The 23,962-nt window shown below is 45.1% G+C and overlaps 1 long non-coding RNA gene across 2 annotated transcripts; it reads right to left on the minus strand.

Annotated features, from left to right (window-relative positions):
* Positions 1–120: 120 nt before the first annotated feature.
* LOC310838104 lies at positions 121–10,017 on the minus strand. 2 transcript variants are annotated; one of them, XR_014560669.1, is made up of 4 exons: positions 10,003–10,017; positions 6,118–6,428; positions 2,283–2,410; positions 121–402 (listed from the first exon to the last, which is right to left on the minus strand). It is a non-coding gene; the product is annotated as an uncharacterized lncRNA (long non-coding RNA). The 2 variants fall into 2 exon arrangements; XR_014560670.1 differs by lacking the exon at positions 10,003–10,017 and having other exon boundaries at positions 6,118–6,528.
* Positions 10,018–23,962: the final 13,945 nt, after the last annotated feature.

Consider the following 23,962-nt stretch of genomic DNA (forward strand, 5'->3'; position numbering starts at 1 on the left):
CCACAGAGTGGCGCAGAGAGACCTTCCTAGCAATATGCAAATGCAAATAAATAAAAAATGCATTTTTCCAATGCCTCTTAGACATCATTCGCTTGAAAATAAAATTCTTAAACTCAGATGTTCGGCTCCAAACAAGCTTTATTGCATTAACAGAATAACATGGCGTGCCTTGACAGTCAGAGGGATGTTACTGCCAGTGTTGGAGAAGACGGGACTGTGGAGGTCCGTCATTCCCTCTTCAGTCTTGCTTTTCAGTCGCTGGCTTGGGTGATTTTTCAGTCGCTGGCTTGGGTGGTTTTTCAGTCGCTGGCTTGGGTGGTTTTTCAGTCGCTGGCTTGGGTGGTTTTTCAGTCGCTGGCTTGGGTGGTTTTTCAATTGCCGGCTTGTGTGGCTTCATCCGTTCTGAAAAAGAAACACACATGAAGACTATGGGAAAAATATAAAAGGCCAGAAGTCAGGAAGGGAACCTGGCCTACCGGGGCAAATCCTTAACCAAGTTCCTGGGCAGGAAGTCCCACTGAATTCAGAGGGACTTACTTCTGAGTAAACATGTTCAGGCTTGCGCTGCTCATTTCTAGAAAATCTCATTGGAGAAACCTTGATCCGCGCATCTACAGTGGTAGCTTGGTTCTCAAACGCCTTGGTTCTCAAACTCTGAAAACCCGGAAGTAAGTGTTCTGGTTTTCAAACGTTTTTCAGAAGCCGAACGTCCGATGCAACTGGCGGCTATTGTTTCCAGGGCACCTGCACCAATCAGAAGCTGTGCCTTGCGATTTCAAACATTTCAGAAGTCAATCGGACTTCTGGAATGGATTAAGTTTGGCGCTATTGTTTTTGCTATTTATTTTGCGTTTTTGCTTTTGAGGCTTTTTCGGTTAATTTGTTTTTCTAGCTGTGTGGAGCCCAGTTCAGCTACTGATCGATTGATTGTGTGACTGCGGAAATGGATAAAAGCCCACCAACCAAAAAATGACTATCATCAGTGCAGGTAAGAAAAAAGATTACGTAATTTTATTTTTTATCAATCAACAATACTGTCTTATTTATTTTATAGTGCATTTATTTTATAGTTGCTTCCATTTTATAGATCAATGGTCTTGTTAGATAGTAAAATTCATGTTAAATTGCTGTTTGGGGGGGCTGTTTTTAAAACTCTGGGACGGATTAATCCGTTTTGTGTTACTTTCTATGGGAAAGCGCGCCTTGGTTTTGGAACGCTTTGGTTTTGGAACGGACTTCTGGAATGGATTAAGTTTGAGAACCAAGGTACCACTGTAGCCTGTTTGCCCTCAAGGGCAGTGGAAGATGGGAGCAGGAGGCATCTTGTCCTCAGGCAGCAAAATGTGGAGAGACCATACTGTGGCTCAGGGCTAGAGCTTCTGCTTTATCTGAGCCTCTGCTTTGGGTGCCCTCATCTTATTGGTGTTTAATTTAAACGTCTTAGCTCAGAGTATCATGTTTGTCTCCATTATATTTAATTGGCAAAGATCTGCCCCACCTCTTCAATAAAAAGTGTTGGGAAATAACTTATCGAAGCCCAGTGTGCTTGTAGGTAAAATGCCCACTGAAACGAGCTCTTTCTTTTTTTATTTATTTCTAAGTTAATTCCCCCCCCCATCCTCCCTGACTTCTGTGCAGTGGTACCTTGGGTTAAGAACTTAATTTGTTCTGGAGGTCTGTTCTTAACCTGAAACTGTTCTTAACCTGAGGTACCGTTAGCTAATGGGGCCTCCCGCCATGCAATTTCTGTTCTCATCCTGAGGTAAAGTTCTTAACGCAAGGTACTATTTCTGTGTTAGCGGAGTCTGTAGCCTGAAGTGTCTGTAACCCGAGGTACCACTTTATAATTTTATTTATTTATCCAAAATGTTTCTATCCTGTCTGCTAGGACCAGGTCCTCGCGGGGCAGTTTCCAGAAACAGGTAAAAATAATACTGTATATTTTTTTTAAAAGTAATTTAAAACTAAGCACCAGGTAAAATATGAGGTTTTTGAGAGAAGGTTAAACAACAGAATCAGGGAAGTCTTAAGCATGGCAAATAAGCATTCAGAGAAGGTATTCTGTATGTTTTTAAGAGAAGTGTATCAGGATCAGACTCTGAATGCGCTGGAACCTTACCCAACCTGGTGCCCTTCAGCTGTTACATACTACAACTTCCACCAGCCCCAGCTCTCATGACCGTGCTGGCTGCAGCTGATGGGTTTTGTAGTACAGAAAAGGATACCACCTTGGGGAAGGTGGGTGAATGATAAGACCCCCTGCATCAGCCCACTCCTCTTACCTTTGGCCTTGTTACAAATCCACTTTATGATCTTAAACATACATTTCACTATGGTCCAAACAAAATTCACTATGGTCCAAACAAAATTCAAGTTGCACATCTTGGCAGCTTGCTGGGTTCACCTTTACCTGCAGGTAGACATTGGGAAGAAATAAGTCACAGATCAGCTCCAAGACATAACCAGGGTAAGCATCCTCCTTTCTGCATAGGATTTCCCACAGTTTTTACTGGCCTTGCTCTTTTACATTTATAACAGTAGGCCAACATGCAGAAATTAAACCGACGAACGCTTCCTCCATCGCTTTGTCTCCATGCCAGAAAAAAGGCTTCACTCGTTATCTTTCATAGTCTGCATCTGAAACAGAATTGCCTTTTCCTTTCTTGTTTTTAAAATTTTATTTCTAAGATGTATTTGCTGTTTTATCACTCGTTATTTGCCATGCCCATTGGCCTCCATTGGGAGGAAGGGCAGGATATAAATTTAGTACATTTAGGGTGGATCTACACGCATCATAAAACCCTGCTATAAATAAGTCAGAAAACAAATCATTATGACAAAAGGGAAAAAAAGCACTATGTAAAATAGCAAAGAATTTTTTTTGCTCTCCAGCACCACCTGGTGTTGCATGTTTATAACGCATTCAAAGTTCTGTTTTTTCACTCATGTAGATGAGTTCAGTAGACTGTCATTCTTGTTCACCTTACAGTCACCATCCCCTTTGCATGCTGTATTGACTTGCCTTCCGGCACAGATGTCTACCTGATCAAAGTAACTTTGCTTCTGAGGTTTTTCTCCCCTAACTTCAGTGATAGTAAAATATCCCCTAAAAATACAAGAACATTTTGTGCACAGGGACCATACAGGAGCGCTTGGCAAAGGACAGGCAAGCACATGGGGCTCCTGGTGTGCTCACAACCGTGGCAGGATTGGGCAGAGCTAAGGCAGGGGCTTGTTGAGAGCAAATTCACACACCTATTTAGGAAATACTCTGGAATTGCATGACACTCAGATGACATGCCCTGCTCCACCCAGCTGCTGATGCAGCTTTTAATGGGTGAATGCAGGGACACCTGAGCACAGAGTTTGCTGCTTCACAAGCCACCCACTGTATCTCCTCCCAATTTAATTCACAAAAATAAATGCAAAATTATTCAGAAAAATCTATAGATATTTATTACAGAAACACACACACACTGTGTCCGTGCTTGCGCGCTCTCTCTCTCTCTCTCACTCACTCATACACACACACACACACAAACACAAGACCACAAACAAATACCATATTGGCCTGAATATAAGCCGCACCCGAATATAAGCTGGACCTTTAAAATTCGGGGGGGGGGGGAGAAAAAAAGACAATACCCAAATATAAGCCGCTCCCTTAAAATTCTGCAGGCACTCACACCCAATGCGTTTTACTGTATGTCTGTTCCAGCAGCGATATCGTTAAATCCAGTTTTTGTAAGGTCGCGAATTTAAGCCACACTTTACTTTTCAAAAGGGACGCGGGTGGCGCTGTGGGTAAAACCTCAGTGCCTAGGACTTGCCGATCGTATGGTTGGCGGTTCGAATCCCCGCGGCGGGGTGAGCTCCCGTCTCTCGGTCCCAGCTCCTGCCCACCTAGCAGTTCGAAAGCACCCCTAAGTGCAGTAGATAAATAGGTACCGCTTTATAGCGGGAAGGTAAACGGCGTTTCCGTGTGCCGCGCTGGTGCTGACTAGCCAGAGCAGCTTTGTCACGCTGGCCACATGACCCAGAAGTGTCTGCGGACAGCGCTGGCTCCCAGCCTCTTAAGTGAGATGAGCGCACAACCCTGTTTTTTTCTGCAAGTTCCTGCAGGAGCCCAGGGTGATCTTGCCGGAAGTTGGAAGCCACCGCAACCGCCTCTCCTTGCTTCTCCAGCATTGGCCACACATGCAGAGACACCCCTTGGATTCTGCCGCCTGAGGCAGCTTCCTCCGTCTGCCTTATGGACTATATTTCTGGGTTAGGGTTGGTTGAGTGGTGCCAGACAGCTGACTGGCCAGGAAACAGAAGACTGACAAAAATGCCTCCACAAGCCTCTGCAAATTCATAGAAGTATAAAATGTGTGCTGGGTGGGGAAGTGTGGCTTTGAGATTTCTTTCTTTTTGCAGCATTAAAAATATTGCTCGATATTCTGGGAGCTGTGCCCCAGAAGCCATAATGGAAGAGTCTCCATTGTTTACAACATCCGACAGTTGTTTTATGAAGGCAAATTAAAGTAAAGGTAAAGGAACCCCTGACCATTAGGTCCAGTCGTGACTGACTCTGGGGTTGCGCCGCTCATCTCGCTTTATTGGCCGAGGGAGCTGGCGTACAGCTTCCGAGTCATGTGGCCAGCATGACTAAGCCGCTTCTGGCGAACCAGAGCAGCGCACGGAAACGCCGATTACCTTCCCGCTGGAGCGGTACCTATTTATCTACTTGCACTTTGACGTGCTTTCTAACTGCTAGATTGGCAGGAGCAGGGACTGAGCAACGGGAGGTCACCCCGTTGCGGGGATTCGAATCGCCGACCTTCTGATTGGCAAGTCCTAGGCTCTGTGGTTTAACCCACAGCGCCACCCACGTCCCATGAAGGCAAATTACTTCAGTCTAATTAAGCTGAGGCTCCACTAAGCACCCCAATTTCACAAGTCCGCATTTATGTTATTTATTAATCGAGGTTAAATATGAGCTAAGAAGCATTGCATTGTATTCAATGTAGCGCTAAGGTGAGATTTGCGCAAGGATTTCTCTGTGCGCAATGAAATGTTCTCCCCATATCCAGTCCCCGCAACTCTCTGGGGAAGATTTGGGGTAGGGGAGGGTCAAAATCTCATAGTGATAATCCTAGAGCAAAAATAATAAAAGTAGTTGAATGCTGCCCATGATAACTAAACAAATTTAATACATTTAAAGATGACTTTCATATTTATTTTGTTGTAAAAAAATAATCAGGATTAATAAAACTACAGTTCACCAGTTATAGTGGTTTTATTAATTGCATTACAGCAAAGGTAGTTTGCATTTCAGCCACCAGAATGGAAGCACTAGAGGCCAGAAATGGATGACTCTGGCAAGCGAGCCAATCCAACCTCCCTAAGTAGAAGGCAAAATCACCTGTGTTCCTAGACCAGCTGATTTGGGAAGAACCTCTTCCTCCACGCTGTTTCTCGTTCCAAATAAATTTCATTTGTCTCCCTATCCTCTTTAATTAATTAAAACCCAGTTTTATGTTGCTTGCTTGGTTAGCTATTAATTTACAGTGGTACCTCGGGTTAAGAACTGAATTCGTTCCGGAGCTCCGTTCTTAACCTGAAACTGTTCTTAACTTGAGGTACCACTTTAGCTAATGGAGCCTCCTGCTGCTGCTGTGCTGCCGCCACGCGATTTCTGTTCTCATCCTGAAGCAAAATTCTTAACCTGAGGTACTATTTCTGGGTTAGCGGAGTCTGTAACCTGAAGCATCTGTAACCCGAGGTACCACTGTACTGCTTAATTCCTAAACAGGCTTCTAAGCGGCTTGGAAAGTATAAAAGACAGTTAAAACAAAGATTAAACCATGAGCACCCGTAATTAGACATTAAAACAACCCCATCTGTTTAGCAGTCCATTTTCCTCCCACTTGAGGAACAGGGTAGGCTTCCACCATCCTGCTCCACCAATCGGTGCATCCCTGCAATAATTTCCCCCCATTTCCCTTTCTCTCTCCAGGCAATCATGATCCTATTGGACCTGCAGGATTCCTAATGCTCCCGGAGCAAATCACCTTCACCTCTGAAGTCTTCTTCCCCTCTTTTCAACCGGCAAACAAAGAAGTTCTAACTTACAAGGTGACGATGTTTATTCTGTCTTGGATGCCGTCTCCTGGTGATGTTCCAGTGGTCTAAGAATCTCAGGTGCCTTTATGTAGGCAGCTTCTCCTTTCCTTCCCAGAACTGGTAGGTGGCTGCTAATTCAGTTTGGGGTGGAGTGATTTTGATCGATCTTTTGCAATAATCCACAGGGAGGTTTGTGCCGGTTCAACTGGTCTCCATCTACTGTCACCTGCGCCTGACTTGTGTGGGTTGTCTAATTTCAATTCAACCACCGGTACTTAACGCACCTCAGAACGTATTCCAGCCCTTGGTGCTCCATGAATCTAATGTGCAATTGGAAATTGTTCAGAGATTAAAGCAGGAAATGCGGAAGATCAGTGCACAGCAGTTCTTAAAAAGGCTTCTCTATCCTGGGTGAGTCACTAATTGGACAGATTTGAGAAGATTAGCCGCACATTACTATGAAGTTCACACTCGGGTTGGTCCAATAAATCAAATGCATTCCTGGGCAGCAAACAGACTGTGTCACAAATGCGATGCTTCAAGAGAAGCCAAAGCAATTACTGCCCAAGTCTCTGGAGATAGTTACCTAAAGAAAACCCAAAAGGTACCAAAGCTAAGTCCATCAGCCGTGGACTGATGGGTTTCCCAAATCTAAAGCCTGTCTGTGCAGTCAGTCTGAAACGGGCCCCAAAATCCCCATTTTTCCTTCTCCAAGGGTCCATTAGCTAAAAAGCATTAACTTGAGCACTTGAGCCAATGTCTAACAGGAACCCAGCTGTGTAAACAAAGCCCTCTCCTTTATCAGTCCGTGACGCTTAATGGATGGCCTTGTCAGTTCCGAAGTGGAGATGGGACGGCAGAGCTGGGGCTTATCTTATCTTGTAGGTTGTAAATGTCCTGACACAGTGATGCACAGACTCTGCAAGACAGGGTCTGTCAGCCCTCACGGCTGGAGATAAAGATGGCATCAAGGGAAACTCCTATAGCTGAGTGACCCTCTTAACCCCAAGATAAGAGTACAGGAACAGGAACATCTGTTTATGGTCATGGATGTCAACTTATTTACAGGAACATCTGTCTATGGTCATGGATGTCAACTTACGTATATGAACGTACGAGGCTGGATTCCTGGGGAAGGGGGGAGAGGGTGCCTGGAGGATATATATACTGTGTGAAATTTCTCTTTCTTTGGACTTGCTGTGAACTGACCACGCAAGTGCCTTTCTGCTACTCCGGAGAGCAGAAATAAAGAACTTTTTCTCTGAATCAACCTCGGTGTCTTTTGACTCCTTCCTCCCTCTCTGGGAGCAACACTCACCCTACCAGTCGGTAAAGTCTAAGAAGGCTACAGGACAGACCACACCTGGAATACTGTGTCCAGTTATGGACACCACAATTTGAAAAGGATGTTGACAAGCTGGAAGGTATGCAGAGGAGAGCAACTAGGATGATTAAGGGTCTGGAAGCTGAGTCTTATGAGGAACGGTTGAAGGAGTTGGGTATGTTTAGCCTGGAAAGGAAAAGACTGACAGGAGATATGATAGCCATCTTCAGATATTTGAAGGGCTGTGACATGGAGGGTGGAGCAAGCTCTTTTTCACCTGCTCTGGAGGGTAGGACTCGAACCAGTGGCTTCAAGTTGCAGGAAAGGAGATTCCGACTAGAGAGACGGAAAAGCTTTCTGACAGTAAGAGCCGTTTGATAGTGGAACGGACGCCCTCGGGAGGTTGTGGACTCTCCTTCCCTGGGGGATTTTAAGCAGAGTTTGGATGTCCATTTGTCATGGATGCTTTAGCTGAGATTCCTGCATTGCAGGGGGTTGGAGTAAATCAGGGGTAGGCAAACTAAGGCCTGGAGGCCAGATGCGGCCCAATCGCCTTCTCAATCCTTCCCGCGGACGGTCCGGGAATCAGTGTGTTTTTACATGAGTAGAATGTGCCCTTTTATTTAAAATGCATCTCTGGGTTATTTGTGGGGCCTGCCTGGTGTTTTTCCATGAGTAGAATGTGCCCTTTTATTTAAAATGCATCTCTGGGTTATTTGTGGGGCCTGCCTAGTGTTTTTACATGAGCAGAATGTGTGCTCTTATTTGAAATGCATCTCTGAGTTCTTTGTGGGGCATAGGAATTCATTCATTCCCCCCCCCCCAAAAAAATATAGTCTGGCACACCACATGGTCTGAGGGACGGTGGACTGGCCCACGGCTGAAAAGATCTTTATTTCCTTTGGAATTTTGTGTTATTGTAACACAGATTCCCGTGATGGTCAGGGGCCTCTTGCAAGTGCTGGAGCAGAAGGGAAAGTGGAGACCATCACGGGGGAGTGGGGGTGGCTGAGAGCATTCGGTGGTCCTTCCTGCTTCTTTAGTCTCCTGTCTCATTGGCCGGCTTGGGTGCCTCAGATGGATGCTCAGCCAGTTCTGAAACAAATCACGCACATGAGGAGTAGGCAAAAGCATCAAAAACCACAGACCTGGAAGGAAAATAAATGCATTGCGGGCAGGAGGGGTTAGTGGCAAGGTGTTAGAACAGCCTTTGCCAACCTGGCGCCCCCAAGATGCCTTGACCTACAACTTCCCACACCCAGTACGTTTCTTTCCAAGCACAGTTCAAAGTGTTGGTGTTGACCTTTAAAGCCCTAAATGGCCTCAGTCCAGTATACCTGAAGGAGCGTCTCCACCCCCATCGTTCTGCCCGGACACTGAGGTCCAGCGCTGAGGGCCTTCTGGCGGTTCCCTCACTGCGAGAAGTTAAGTTACAGGGAACCAGGCAGAGGGCCTTCTTGGTAGTGGCGCCCGCCCTGTGGAACACCCTCCCACCAGATGTCAAAGAGAAAAATAACTACCAGACTTTTAGAAGACATCTGAAGGCAGCCCTTTTTAGGGAAGCTTTTAATGTTTAATAGGTTATTGTATTTTATTATTCTGTTGGAAGCCACCCAGAGTGGCTGGGGAAACCCAGCCAGATGGGTGGGGTATAAATAAATTATTATTATTATTATTATTATTATTATTATTATTATTATTAGACTGATGGGAGTCATCATCCAACTGGAGGGCACCAGGTTGGGAAAGGCAGTGCTAGGGGAGAGATCTGCTTGTGTCTTAGAGCCTTTCTTGCACCTGCTCAACCTGTCTGCTCCTGTCAGGTGCAGGCAGCCCATCTTTCTACTGCTTTTAAATCCCACCTTTTCCCTCAAGCAGCTCACAGTGGTGCTCTCCCTCTCATCACCACCTACGTACCTACGAGACCGCCTCTCCTAGTCTGCCCCACGGAGGACCTTAAGGTCCATAAATGACAACACTTTGGAGGTCTCAAGTCGCAAGGTGGTTAGACTGGTCTCAACTAGGGCCAGGGCCTTTTCAGTACTGGCCCCGACTTGGTGGAACGCTCTGTCACAATAGAATAGGGCCCTGTGGGACTTGACATCTTTCCGCAGGGCCTGCAAGACAGAGCTGTTCCGCCTGGTCTTTGGTTTGGACTCAGTCTGACTCTTATGTTTCCCTCCCCTTATGGTTTTGATCTATGGGCTGCTATTAAAATGAGGCTGCATTTTAAATTGTATTTTAACCCATATTTTAAATTGGTTTCTCCCCCCCCCCCCATTATGTTTTTATTGTAATTTTACTGGTGTTAGCTGCCCTGAGCCCGGCTCTGGCTGGGAAGGGCGGGGTATAAATTAAAAATTATTATTATTATTATTATTTAATCCTCACAACAACCCTGTGGAGTAGACCGGGCTGAGAGGCAGTGCCAGGCCCAAGGTCTTAACGCGGCTTCCTAGGCTCCCGTGTGCCAGTGTAAGGTGCTGTCCCATCACCCGTGTTGGATTGAGATTCAATGTCCGGGCGGCTGTCGCCGATGGAATGGGAAAGGCCGCCATCTTGCCCTTTACCTCAGGCAGCAGAATGTTTCCTCCCACACTGAGTCATTGAGATCTCAAGGCTCAGAAACCAGAGGCCTTTCTCCTGGGCATGGTCGGCCAATTGGTGTTAAAGAAGGATAGAACGTTTTTTATGTATGCTACAACAGCAGCAAGAATACTTATCGCAAAGTACTGGAAGACACAAGATCTACCCACCCGGGAAGAATGGCAGATGAAGGTGATGGAGTACATGGAACTGGCGGAAATGACTAGCAGAATCCGAGACCAGGGAGAAGAGTCGGTAGAAGAAGATTGGAAGAAATTTAAAGACTATTTACAGAAACACTGTAAAATTAAGGAATGTTAGAAGGATGCTGGAATGAAGTTATGTGGTTTTAGCAGTAATGTTATAGAATTAAGTAAAATCGGATTATGAATAGGTGAGAATGTAAAGTTACAACATATTAAGATAAATTATTAAGATAAAAGCAAAGATGGAAAGGATTTGCTGAAATAACTAATTGAACTAGAATACAAAAAAGGGAGGTGTGAGGAGTTTTGAGAAATTAAAGAATAAAGTGTGAGATTGGCTCCATTACTATCAGATAATGGAGGCATATAATTTGGACAAGAAAATTGGCTTCCAGGTGGAAAAATCAAAATTAGAAACAGAATTGTCAGAACCCAAAACAAAGAATTTGTCAAGAATGTATAACTTGCTGTTGAAATGGAACACTCAGGATGAAACGGTTAAATCTGCTATGATAAAATGGGCACAAGATGTTGGACATAATATCATGTTCGCAGACTGGGAACAGTTGTGGAACACCGGTATGAAATTCACGGCATGTAATGCCCTAAGAGAGAATATTATGAAAATGATTTACAGGTGGTACATGACCCCAGTCAAGCTTGCAAAAATCTATCATTTGCCCGATAATAAATGTTGGAAATGTAAGGAAAATGAAGGTACATTCTTTCACCTTTGGTGGACGTGCCCAAGGATTAAGGCTTTCTGGGAGATGATATATAATAAACTGAAGAAGGTATTTAAATATACCCTTTTGAAGAAACCAGAGGCCTTTCTCCTGGGCATAGTTGACCAATCGGTGTTAAAGAAGGATAGAACTTTCTTTATGTATGCCACAACAGCAGCAAGAATACTTATCGCAAAATATTGGAAGACACAAGATCTACCCACTTTGGAAGAATGGCAGATGAAGGTGATGGACTATATGGAATTGGCGGAAATGACCAATTGTTCAGAAATTGTTCAGAAATTGTTGAATTAATAATTTGATTTGGAATACAAAAAAGGGTGGTATGAGGAGGTCCGAGAAACAAGTAAATGAAAAATAAGGAGATGGAAAGATGGATTGTTTTTAACAATTTTTGTTGGATATTTTTTCTTTTTTCTGTTTTTTTATTTTTTGTAATGTAAAATCCTTAATAAAAATTATTATAAAAAAGGGAGGTGTGAGGAGGTCAGGGAAACAAGTACATGAAAGACAAGACATGGAAAGATTGACTTGTTTTTAATTGTTTTTATTTTTCTGTATTTTGTATTTTCTGTTTTCTTTTTCTTTTTGTAATTTTTTGAAACTTTAATAAATATTATTTTTTAAAAAAAGAGATCTCAAGGCTCAATCTGAGCCTCTCCTTCGGGTGCCCTTAATCCTTTCACGGCTTGCTTTAAGCAGCTTAGCTTCTCAATATCATATTTGGCTCCATTCTTCAACAAGCTAGAACGTGCTCAGAGGTGGGCGGCCAAGATGTGAAAGCTCCTTGGAGCCAAGCCGTATATGGAACGGTTGAAGGAGTTGGGTGTGGTTAGCCTGCTAAAGAGGAGATTGTGAGGAGATAAGGTAGCCACCGTCAGATATCTGAAGGCCTGTGTCACATGGAAGAGAGAGCAAGCTTGTTTTCTCCTGCTCTGGAGGGTAGGATTCAAACCCATGGCTTCAAGTTACAAGAAAGGAGATTCTGACTAAACATCAGGAAGAACCTTCTGACAGTAAGAGCTGTTGCACAGCGAAGCTGTCTCCCTCGGGAGATTGTGGGCTCTCCTTCCTTGGAGGTTTTCAAGCAGAGGTTGGATGGTCTTCTGTCATGGACGCTTCAGCTGAGATTCCTGCATTGCAGGGGGTTGGACTAGATGACCCTCAGGGTCCCTTCCAATTCTCTAGACCCTTCTTCCAAAAAGTTCAAATACGGATTGATGGCCTGTCGCACTCTTATTACGAGCACATTGGTGCAGACAGTGCCCCCCCAATAGCTGTCAACGTTTTCCTATTTTAAAGGAAAATTCCTTTATTCCAAATAGGATTCCTCGCAAGAAAAGGGAAAAGTTGACAGCTATGCCCGCCCTGCACTCAGAAGTAAATGGGGCGGCTGGTGGTCTCACAACCCTGCCAGGATTGTCCTAAGGGACAGGTTTGCATGGATTGGACTTGCAAGGTTGGGTGACACAAATGGGAGCTGTAATTTGTGCTGGCTATTCCGGTGGGGCAAATCATGGCAATTGTGTGTACCTAACTCCAAAGGTGGCACTGTGGTCTAAACCACAGAGCCTAGGGCTTGCCGATCAGAAGGTTGGCGGTTTGAATCCCCGCAATGGGGTGAGCTCCCGTTGCTTGGTCCCTGCTCCTGCCAACCTCGCAGTTCGAAAGCATGTCAAAATGCAAGTAGATAAATAGGTACCACTCTGGCGGGAAGGTAAACGGCGTTTCCGTGCGCTGCTCTGGTTCGCCAGAAGCGGCTTAGTCATGCTGGCCACATGACCCGGAAGCTGTACGCCAGCTCCCTCGGCCAATAAAGCGAGATGAGCGCCGCAACCCCAGAGTCTGTCACGACTGGACCCAATGGTCAGGGGTCTCTTTACCTTTACCTAACAGACTGGGAAGGAGCCATGGAAAGGGAAGGAAGTGGCTGGAGCAATGGTGGGAAGATGGCTTGCAGATCCAATTCCCCCCACCCTCTTTTCCCCCTGGCAAGTGTTTCAAGGCTTTATTAGCTGCAAGAACAATCAGAAATCTGCCGGATGCATGGAAGGCTGTGGACGGGAGGAACGGTGGCAGGCAACCCATAAAAGGGGGCTCTTCCTGTTCTTGTTTTTGCCTGCCGCCCTTCTGCTCCCTACAGGAGGATGTGAGAAATGTCAAGGGCAAACCCAAGGTTACTCAATCTGATTTGCCGGCAGGTGCAGTTGGGAACGTTACCTTGAAGAGACAGCGTGTTTTGATGCACACTCAAATTCACCAAACTCAGCTGACGCATCTCAGATGCAGGAAACACCACAGGTGAGTGCTCAGAGGTAGGGGGAAGTGTGTGTGGGGGGGGGGTTGTGTTGTTCCTACTGAAGAGTTTGGATTTGAAGAGTTTGGATTTGATATCCCGCTTTATCACTACCCGAAGGAGTCTCAAAGCGGCTAACAATCTCTTTTCCCTTCCTCCCCCACAACAAACACTCTGTGAGGTGAGTGGGGCTGAGAGACTTCAGAGAAGTGTGACTGGCCCAAGGTCACCCAGCAGCTGCACGTGGAGGAGCGGAGACGCGAACCCAGTTCACCAGATTACGAATCTACCGCTCTTAACCACTACACCAAAGTATACCATCAACATTTCACATCTGAAAAGAGAGACCTGCTTGTACAAGACTTCCATCTCAAGGGCTGTTCTCCAAGCATATTACTGAAGTCTTATATTCTTCATTTTGCAACTCCAAAGGGGAAGACTCCAGTTCCTACAGCCAGTCTGTCTAACAACCCTGGCAGGGTCACAAGCCCACTGGAAGCCCACAGAGTCCTAGAGAACATTGGGAGGGGTGCAGTTATATAGCCAGGTCTTGTCTGGGATACCTAAACAGTCATTTGTAGAATCATGCCCCCTCACCCTCTCTCTCCCCCCCTCCTCTCCCCACCTCTCTCTTCTTCTCCCCCCCCCCCCTTCTCCCCTCTCCCCCTCTTTTTCTACCCTTCTTGAAAACTATGCCACATCTATGCATTCCAAAATTGCCATTTCTCAGCCAGGACATCCTGCTGACTCAGTTCCAGCTTTCGAGCATCTTCCAGGTATTCTGTGGGCATTCTCCCCACTTGTTTACAGTCCTATTATCTGCATCGCGAGGCTCTGGTGAAGCTCATTAGCACCAGAGTGTGCTATTCATTCTCTGATTATCAAACCATGTTCTTCCCGTACAAACGTCCCACACGTAGTATTTAGGAGGCTGGGCGCTCTCAGTCTAGCGGTGTAACAATCATCCTGTTTGGAGCTCAGGCAGCAATACAACATTGAGCCATGGGGGCTGTGTACACACATTCTCGTTCACTCTGCATCCAGTACACTTCCACCACTGACTTGGAAAGCAGATGTTAGTCTAGATCTATTCTGCATCTCTGCTTTTTTTTTTTTAAAAAAAAAGCAAGGTGATGTCTCTGCTTTTTTAATAAAAGCAGAGACATCACCTTGCCAGCAAAGGTCCGTATAGTTAAAGCTATGGTTTTCCCTGTAGTGATGTATGGAAGTGAGAGCTGGACCATAAAGAAAGCTGATTGCCGAAGAATTGATGCTTTTGAATTATGGTGCTGGAGGAGACTCTTGAGAGTCCCATGGACTGGAAGATCAAACCTCTCCATTCTGAAGGATATCCGCCCTGAGTGCTCACTGGAAGGACAGATCGTGAAGCTGAGGCTCCAATACTTTGGCCACCTCATGAGAAGAGAAGACTCCCTGGAAAAGACCCTGATGTTGGGAAAGATGGACAAGGAGAAGGGGATGACAGAGGACAGATGGTTGGACAGTGTTGTCGAAGCTACCAGCATGAGTTTGACCAAACTGCGGGAGGTAGTGGAAGACAGGGGTGCCTGGTGTGCTCTGGTCCATGGGGTCATGAAGAGTCAGACATGACTAAACGACTAAACAACAACAACAACAAATTCTGTATCTCTCCTCTAACTATCCTGTATCTATCCTGCCATTTCTTATGAAGTGGCTGTGTGCGTTTCCTCTCAGACCAGCTTTGACCAAATTGAGAAAAAGAATAACCTAATTTTTTCCCCTTTGTGGGGGGGAATTATGGGGACAGAACAACCTGAAATGTACTCGGAGTCCTATACGGATTTCATGCTCTTTATTGCAGCTTGTAAAACAGTGATTGAATTGCCCCCCCAAAACCTCAGACTTTTATATACATTATTTACACAATGAGTCCCGTCTGATTGGCTGATTCTGCTTCCCTCCTGGAGCCTGATTGGTTTTCTCCTGCAGGCCTATCAGTTGTTGCATTCTACGATCCTACCAGCCTAATAGGCTGATTAACTTCTTCCTGGAGCCTGATTGGTCTTCTCCTGCAAGCCAATCAATTGTCGCATTCTAGGATCCTACTTGCCTGTTGTTCTAGGATCCAAGTTTGGTACATAACACTACCTAAACTGTATACTGTAGAAACTTATTCATGTATGCGACTACAGTGGCAAGAATGTTACTCGCCCCAAAATGGAAAGAAGCAGAAGTCCCAGCAAAGGAAGAATGGATACAAAAACTTACGGAATATGCAGAAATGGCAAGACTTACCAAAAGAATAAGAAATCAAGATAACAAACTTTTAATAAAAGAATGGAAATGGTTTATTGAATATTTACAGATAAATTGTAAACAGATAAGAACATTGGCAGGATTATTGTAATAACCTGCAATTTTATAAGAGTATATATTTAAAGCTGATGAATAAATGAGCAAATTAAGTTAATTTGGATATGCAGAAGATAATACAAATAAATTTAAGATACCGCAGAAAGAGGGGGAAGGAAGTCGAGTTTTGAAATGTTAAAATGATTGTAAAATTAGTGAAATGTACAAACCTGAAATGCTTTTGAATTATGGTGCTGGAGGAGACTCTTGAGAGTCCCATGGACTGCAAGAAGATCAAACCTCTCCATACTGAAGGAAATCAACCCTGAGTGCTCACTGGAAGGACAGATTGTGAAGCTGAGGCTCCAGTACTTTGGCCACCTCATGAGAAAAGAGGATTCCCTGGAGAAGACCCTGATGTTGGGAAAGATGGAGGGCACAAGGAGAAGGGGACGACAGAGGACGAGATGGTTGGATAGTGTTTTCGAGGTTACCAGCATGAGTTTGACCAAACTGCGGGAGGCAGTGGAGGACAGAGGTGCCTGGCGTTCTCTGGTCCATGGGGTCACGAAGAGTCGGACACGACTAAACGACTAAACAACAACAACAACAACAAACCTGAAAAGCATACATATTTTTTTTTAAGAGAGAGAGAGAGAACGACCTATGCCTATACATACTATATGTATGGTATCTGAAGAAGTGTGCATGCACACGAAAGCTCATCCAAGAACTAACTTAGTTGGTCTTTAAGGTGCTACTGGAAGGAATTTTTTTTGTTTATACTATAAAACACATTCAAAGCACAATTTCCCCCTCAAAAAATTCTGGGCCCTGTAGTTGGTTAAACGTTGCTGAGAATTGTAATTCTGCGAGGGGTTTCGTGGAGGGGAAGAGTGTGTTTTGAATGTGCCTCGAAGGGTATAGTGTGTATGCACCCACAATTCCCAGTCATCCTTAACAAACCAACAACATGTGCAACAACCAAAGTTAGTGGTGTAGAGTTTATTCCTTCTGGGAAGCCTGTAGGCTCCCCCACCAGCCATGGGATGTACAACTACTGTCTGCACACTTGTATGCATGAAAATGGTAACCTGAGCCCAAGTTGCAAATAGGTGCCGCCCTTCTTAGTCTTTTTCTCTTCCTGCTTCCTGGAACAAGTAAGGAGCCATGCGGCTTTGGCTCCCGACTCAGCAAAAGTGCAATCTCTCCAAAAAGGAAGGTCTTAAAGCCTGCATCTTTGCTAACTCAAAGATTGCACAATCCTTTTGTAAAGAAACCAAGTCTGTTTTTTTAAAAGTCATTTGGAATCTTTATTCGTCTTTGTTTTACTGCCAGCAGATGGAAGATTTGTTTGAGGTAACTTCTGGAAACTCTGTGAGTGAAATCTTTGCTTATTTGCAAAGCGAAGTATCTGTGATTTATTTTAGCCTAGGTATTTTGTAAAAAGGTGGATGAGGGCAGAAGTAAATCTAACAAAGTTTTAATGTGCCTAGTAGCAATCGCGATTCTGCTTAACTCAGCTACTGGAGAGTAGGAATCTCTCTTTCAAACCTCTCTCCGGCAAATCACACCCTGAAGGACCACTCCCATTGCTGTCTCCCATTGCTATGGCAATCTATTTTTCTTATCTGTCTCCAGTCCACTGAAAAGCTTCCTTCACAAGCTGGTTTTTCTTTGTTACCTATTTTCTTAACATCTTACGGACATGCTGAGACATACAACGAAATGTTTTAGGAGCTCAAGGGACAACAGCGACAGATGCCAGTCACCATGTTCCTCACAAAGAAAGAAAGCAGCAGCAGCAGCAACAAATCTGCCCGTACAACCCATCTCTGGTTATGAACCACAGCTTAGCGCTTCTTCTGGCTTCCGGTCAGCCTTCCTGGTACTCATATCATCCTCCAGTGAGGGAGAGAAAGACTAAGAGGTGCATTCATCCTTCAGTGGTAAGTGTGGCAATTTTTAAAAGGTTTTCTATGGGTCGTTCCAGCTTCACGCTATTTTGGCTTATACATGCGATGACCAGGAACATAACCACCATGTAAGATGAATGGTACCTGTAGATAATAAAACAATCCCATCAATCTAGCAGGTTCTATAATAATTCTTCCTATATCCTTTTCTATCTCCAGACAACAATTCCATTTGGCTTTCAGACTTCCTAATACTTCTGGGACGCGGGTGGCGCTGTGGGTTAAACCACAGAGTCTAGGACTTGCCGATCAGAAGGTTGGCAGTTCGAATCCCCGCGATGGGGTGACCTCCCATCGCTCGGTCCCTGCTCCTGCCAACCTAGCAGTTCGAAAGCACGTCAAAATGCAAGTAGATAAATAGGTACGGTTCCGGTGGGAAGGTAAATGGCGATTCCGTACGCTGCTCTGGTTTGCCAGAAGCAATTTAGCCACATGACCCGGAAGCGGCTGGCCACATGACCCGGAAGCTGTACGCCGGCTCCCTCGGCCAATAAAGCGAGATGAGCGCCGCAACCCCAGAGTTGGTCACGACTGGAACTAATGGTCAGGGGTCCCTTTACCTTTATCTTTAATACTTCTGGAGCAAATAGCATTCGCCTCTCAAGTCTTCTCCCCATTACTCAACATGGGCAAAGTGGTTCTAACGTACAAGATTGTGATGTTTATCCTGTCCTGGTCTTCTCTTTGTGATGTCTTCATCCTCTAGGCGGCTTTATGTACACAGACTCTTCTGTCCTGCCCAGATCATGTAGGCGGCCACTAATGAGGCTGTGGGCATCATCATTGATTGAACTTTCGCAATCACCTTGAAGACAGCTTGCACTGATTTAGCTGGTCCCCATCTGCTGTAACCTGCCGTCTTGTGCAGGTGGGTAAATGTCTGTTTCAGCTCAGTCCTGAGTTTTCCAGGTGGCCGTGCAATGCATCCTTGGCCCTCCAGCTGTTTTGGAACTACAGTTCCCATCATCCCTGACCACTGGTCCTGTTAGCTAGGGATGGTGGGAGTTGTAGTCCCAAAATAGCTGGAGGGCCAAGTTTGGCCATGCCTGCCCTAGACAGTGCTCTCTATTGACTTCTTAATGTTGCTTATTTGAGAGTTGTTTAGAGAGGAAAGCAGGAAACAAGTAAGAGCAGTTCTGTGTCGAGGGCTTCGGCTTTCGGAAACAGCGTCTGGGTGGAATCCAGATGTATGGTAACCAATGTTGGAAGTGTAGATTTTGGCGAAATTCCTTTAAAATAGCTAAAAAACTTTATATATGGTGTATATGAGATTTTGCAAAAAAAAAAAAAAAAGCCAAACTAAAAAAAAAAGCTCAACAGCTTTCGTGTCTGGATTTGCACTTTTTGAAATATGTTACAAATAGACCTGGTCTGAACAAAGACCTTGGATTCTTATCTCATTATACATGACAAAGCCATTTTTCACCTTCTCACCCCTTGCTTTTTCCTGTAAGACCTATTGCAGTCGTTAACAGTCGTCAACAGGATCATCACAGCTATCTGCCAATCACCCATTCCCACCACCCTTCTGAGTAATACCCCTCCCCACCTTCTCACTATATAGAAGGGTCTGGAAACTTCTGTTTCAGTGTATCTGAAGAAGTGTGCATGCACACGAAAGCTCATACCTAGAACTAACTTAGTTGGTCTTTAAGGTGCTACTGGAAGGAATTTTTTTGTTTTTGAAATATGGTAACCCTATCCACAAATGTTTATGTAAGATTCTTATATATGCATACAGTGGTACCTCGGGTTACATACGCTTCAGGTTACAAACACTTCAGGTTACACACTCCACTAACCCAGAAATAGTGCTTCAGGTTAAGAACTTTGCTTCAGGATAAGAACAGAAATCGGGCTCCAGCGGCGCAGCGGCAGCAGGAGACCCCATTAGCTAAAGTGGTGCTTCAGGTTAAGAACAGTTTCAGGTTAAGAACGGACCTCCGGAACGAATTAAGTACTTAACCTGAGGTACCACTGTATAAGGCTAACAGAGCAGGGTTAGCAGAGTCTGTAACCTGAAGTGTATGTAACCTGAAGCGTATGTAATCCAAGGTACCATTGTACTGTGATATGCTTAGGGCCTGGAAGCAAATGTGTTTATAGGAACACCATGTGCCTGAAATATGAAATGCTTCCCTGTTCTCGTTTTTATTATGTATTTTGTGTTCTCATTTTTTTATTTTTATGTTGTGAACTGCCCTCTGATCTTTGGATGAAGGGTGGTATGCAAATTTTAAGAAGAAAAAGAAGAAGGAGAAGGAGAAGGAGAAGAAGCCCAGCTTCGGCTGGGGAGGGTGGGATATAAATAATAAAAAAAATTATTATTTTATTATGGGAGGATGTGCAATTATTTTGATTTTTTTAATTTAAAAAAGTCCTAGAGGTTGTATCCAACTAAGTTAAACTCAGAGGAGGCCCATTAACATTAATGAACACAAATTAGTCATGTCTAAAGTTCTGTGAGCCTATTCTGAGGAGGGCTAACCCCAGGGAGGCTCGCCTGGCGCCTTAGAGATATATCTTTGGGCACCAGGCAAAAACATTCCTCTTCTCCCAGGCCTTTGGCTAATTAAACAGTCTACAGCCTTTAAAACTGTGGAGGGGGTATTATTTTGTTTGCTATTATGTTATGTAGCTTTGTGTTTTTCTATTGCAAACCAAAATGTGATCTCCGGTGAAGGGCAGTGTAGAAATTGAATAAATAACAAATACAGTGGTACCTTGGGATACAGACACTTCAGGTTACAGACTCTGCTAACCCAGAAATAGTACCTTGGGTTAAGAACTTTACCTCAGGATGAGAACAGAAATCGTGCAGCGGAAGCGGGAGGCCCCATTAGCTAAAGTGGTACCTCAGGTTAAGAACAGTTTCAGGTTAAGAAGAGACCTCCGGAACCTGAGGTACCACTGTAATAAAAATAACCACGCTGGATACAACTTGTGCTTCCCAAGTTGTGGCCATCTGCTTTTAAAGAAAGGACAGGGGCAGTGGACACAACTTGTACCTTCCCTGTACCCAAACCACGTTGTTGTGGCTCTTAAAACCCACCCGCAGCTTCCCACCCAAGACAATTCGCTCGGAAAAGAAACCGCCAGACACAAAGCTTCAGATCCAAAACGAGCTTTATTCTGCTTTGGAATTTGGGGCTAACATAATATCACAGAGCCCCTTGACAGTCGGGGGGAGACCCATCCATGCTCTGCCAGCGTTGGAGGAGAAGAGGAGGCCAAGTCCATCATGGAAGGGAATCAGCCAGATGTTCTGCCCCGCCTCACTTTGTCTTCTCAGCAACCTTGGGAAGCTTGGGAGCCTCGAGAGGACGCTCAGGCATTTCTGGGGGGAAAAACCCACACACATGTGAACCGGGGAGAAGTACAAAAGGCCAGAGGCCCAGAAAGGAAGCAGGTTCCTTGGGCAGCAAGGTGTCAGAGCAGCATTTGCCAACCTGGTGCACTGCTGACGTTTTGGACTACAACTTCCATCAGCCTCTGCCAGCTTCTTGGCGAAGTCATGGGAATATATAGAGTCTGCCTTGCCCTTCCTCCCTGCCTGCTTCTAGCTAGCCTGCTCCCCTCAGGTGCAGTGAAGGATGCTGTCCTATTGTCAATGCTGAAGTAAGGCTCAGCTGTCAGCTTTCTCAGGACCCCAGGAGAGACTCTCTTCCAGGAGAACCAGGGCCTTCTGCCTCAATGTCCTTGCCCTAGGTAGTCTCAAGTCTGGGATTTCTGTGCCTTTCTACCATAGCACCAGGGGGCTATGTAAACCTAGCTTGCAGGAGCTCCCTCCATGGCGTTATCCAACAGAGATTGAGGAGAACCACTTAAGGATAGCCTCTGCCAGAGAGGCATGTACTCAAAACCTCCTCTATCTCTGCAGAGGAGCTTATTTAGATGACTTGCTTGCCCTGCCCAACACATCTCCTGGGCATCTCCCTCCCTCTCTGTGAGGCTCCCTGTCTCACCACCCTGAGGGACAACAACTCAGCTCCTTCCTTCCTCTCAGGCAGGTGAATGCCTTGCCCCTTCTCCCACTGGTGGAGCCTCTAAGGGGTGTTCAGCTGCTGTCTCCTCAGGAGTCAAAGCTTGGTTGGTTTCTGGTGGCACAGATCAGGACCTACTCAAAGGGACAGGTGCCCGCAATGGACCAGAAGATTCCTAGGGCCTGGTGGTGTGTTTGTAGCCAGAGAGGTGCTTTTCAGCTCTTTCCGAGCTCTTTTGGTGTTCCACACGTCTCAATTGAGAAAACTTTCCTTTGTTTTTCGTACAGCATACGTTTCGCCCTGTCTTCTAGAGAGCATTCTTTTATTTACAACATTTCTATCCTATGTTTTGCAGCACTACATCCTCACAAGGCAGCTCCCAGGTATAGTGGAGAATAATAAAATAAAAGTGGAAACGGACCACTCAACACTCAACCCTATGAGGCCAGCATAGGACAAGAGAGGTTAATTGGGGAAGGCTAAGCAAGACAAATAAGCCTTAAATGAGCTCATTTAAAAGCAACCAGAGATGTTCTGTATGTTTTTGTTAGAAGTACATTCCGTGTCCGTACAGCAGCTTTCTCTGATCTGCTGGGCCCCCCCATATGTTTCGGACTACAACATCCACCATCCCCAGTTCTCAAGGATGATGGGATTTGTAGTCCAAGACATCTGGAAGAAACCAGGCTGGGGAAAGCTGGTGTACGGTGATGCTGTTTTCATCAAACCACCGGTCTTACCTTCGAACCCGAAAAGCATATGCTTCAAGGGCCTTAGGAAACTCTTCACTGTATTCATAAAAAAGTCCCAGAAAGAACACTGACCCGAACACGAACTAAAGCAGCAACTACACATCTTGGCAGCTTCCTGGATTCACCTGCTTTGGAGAAATGGGGGTGAAATGTATCACTGCGGCCCTAAGACAGACAAGGTGCAAAAAGGCCTGTGGCATTCTCCCTACTCCCTAAAATTCCCTGTGTGTTAACTAGCCTTGTATCTTTGTGTTTAACAGAAAGCCTGCATGCTGAAATTAAGCCATCACTTCACCTGTGAGCTGGGAAAAGCTTCACTTGGTTTCTTTCTGCCTATGGGCTGCTGTTTGATGTACAGGGGCTGAGCTGTTAAAAAGTCGACCAGGCTATTTTTCATCTTACCGCTTTCCTAACACCCATGCACTGCTGCATTGATTTGATAGAGAGCAAGGGAGAAAAACTGACCCTGCTAAACTTTGCTCCGCTTCAGAAGATTTTGCCCTCTAACTTTTGTTCTAGGGAAATGCCTCTTAAAAGTGATATTCAGTCCAAGTACACCGTTTACACGGGAACCATTTAAGGCGAACAGCTCATCCTATGTTTCTTTGCTCAGAATTAACCCCGGCAGTGTTCAGTAGGGCTTACTCCCGAGTGAGCCGACTGCAGCCTAAACCAGGGGTCAGCAACCTTTTTCAGCTGTGGGCCAGTCCATCGTCCCTCAGACCTTGTTGGGGGCCGGACTATATTGGGAGGGGGGGAATGAACGAATTCCTATGCCCTCAAATAACCCAGAGATGCATTTTAAATAAAAACACACATTCTACTCATGTAAAAACACCAGGCAGGCCCCACAAATAACCCAGAGATGCATTTTAAATAAAAACACACATTCTACTCATGTAAAAATATACTGATTCCCAGACCATCCACAGGCAGGATTGAGAAGGCGGTTGGGCCGTATCCAGCCCCCGGGCCTTAGATTGCCTACCCCTGGCCTAAATCAACCCAAATACAATGTTAAATGTTGATTTCAGCGGTTCAAGGAAAAATGGTGACCTGTTCTTTGCTAAATAAATATGAAACCAATCCCACGGTCGTGAATTCGCAGAGGAAAAAGCCTGTGGATATAAAGGTACACATTTTTCTTCTCTGCACACAGAGGAGCATGAGAAATCAATCAGTCTTCATCACTTCCCCTGCTTCTCTGTCGTTATGGCATGAGTGCACAAGTTGCTGCGGCCGAGGGATGCAAACTTAAATTTCCCACAGCAATGCATCATACGTGAATTCAGATATGCAGGAAACCCTGGCATCTACAAAGAGCTCTGCCAGCAAGATCTCAGATTCAAGCCTTTAATGAACTTCTGCGTTTATCGGATAGAGCAGAGAGCAGGGGTGGGGGAAGAGAGAGAGAAGCTGTCTGTCTGTGGCTGTCATGATACCATGTTTTTAAAAAAAGGAAAAATCCAAGAATAAAAACATGGGACTGTACCGCAGATTGCGTATTATAATAACATCAGTACAGTAATGTTATCATAATACACAATCTGTGGTATAGTTTAAAATAAAGTGATAAAATGAAACAGGAGGAAAGAGATACATGTGGCTATCGCAGGGGCTTTGTGATTCAGCCCACTGGAGACCAGAAGAC

The sequence above is a fragment of the Podarcis gaigeae genome (genome assembly GCF_964106915.1).
Source record: "Podarcis gaigeae genome assembly, chromosome: 2".
Lineage (NCBI taxonomy): Eukaryota > Metazoa > Chordata > Lepidosauria > Squamata > Lacertidae > Podarcis > Podarcis gaigeae.